This window comes from Meleagris gallopavo, unplaced genomic scaffold (genome assembly GCF_000146605.3).
Source record: "Meleagris gallopavo isolate NT-WF06-2002-E0010 breed Aviagen turkey brand Nicholas breeding stock unplaced genomic scaffold, Turkey_5.1 ChrUn_random_7180001847324, whole genome shotgun sequence".
NCBI lineage: Eukaryota > Metazoa > Chordata > Aves > Galliformes > Phasianidae > Meleagris > Meleagris gallopavo.
The window spans coordinates 1-832 of NW_011115011.1; the positions used below are offsets into that span (position 1 = coordinate 1).

General features: G+C 53.6%; 1 non-coding gene across 1 annotated transcript; it reads left to right on the forward strand.

The window, feature by feature from the left end:
- The first annotated feature begins 219 nt into the window (after positions 1–219).
- On the forward strand, positions 220–377 carry LOC116217621. Its single transcript, XR_004162319.1, has one exon. It is a non-coding gene; the product is annotated as a 5.8S ribosomal RNA (ribosomal RNA).
- The last annotated feature ends 455 nt before the right edge of the window (positions 378–832 follow it).

Below are 832 nucleotides of genomic sequence, written 5' to 3' on the forward strand. Positions count from 1 at the left end.
AAGACGCACACTTTGGCAGCACCGGGTACCTTATACACTGACTGGTTGTCGTGTCACAAGGGGTGATCGACAGTCGCACTTTGGCGTGCTCGGCTCCGCAACCGTCGGGCCGTGGGCGCCTGCAGTGTGGTACTAGGGAACCAGAGTTGTGTGTTGGTATGTGTATAATGGATGGATGGACGTCGGTTCCATTCATCAACTAGTTCGGTGTGTACGTTAAACCCTAGGCAGGGGATCACTCGGCTCATGGATCGATGAAGACCGCAGCTAAATGCGCGTCAGAATGTGAACTGCAGGACACATGAACATCGACACGTTGAACGCATATGGCGCATCGGACGACTCAACCCGACCGATGCACACATCCTTGAGTGCCTACCAAGTTATCTCAACACTCTAACCAAACTGACCGTCCTGACCCCATCATAGGGGGGTAGGCTGTCGCAGCATGGCGTGCTCGGATCCGCATCCTTGTCGGGACCGTGGGCGCTGAAAGTGAGAGTGCTAACACAGAGAGACATACGAGGTATGGTACACAAACCTAAACACACACACACATGTGAGCATGGGTGAAGAGCGAGCGCGCGTCAAGTCGCACGGTTCGACCTCTAGTATCAACCAACGGATGTATCCACCACAGCATATAAGGTTATCACCAATTGCACGGGGACTTCCACCGGTTGGCTCGGGTCGAGTAACACTTGCGGCCCAACGCGCTCGTATCTTTCCTCGCATCCAGTTGCAGTCGCGAGACGTGTTCACGCCGTGTCGGTGAGTGAGGTTAGCACGACCGTAATAACTTCGTATAGCATACATTATACGAAGTTATACG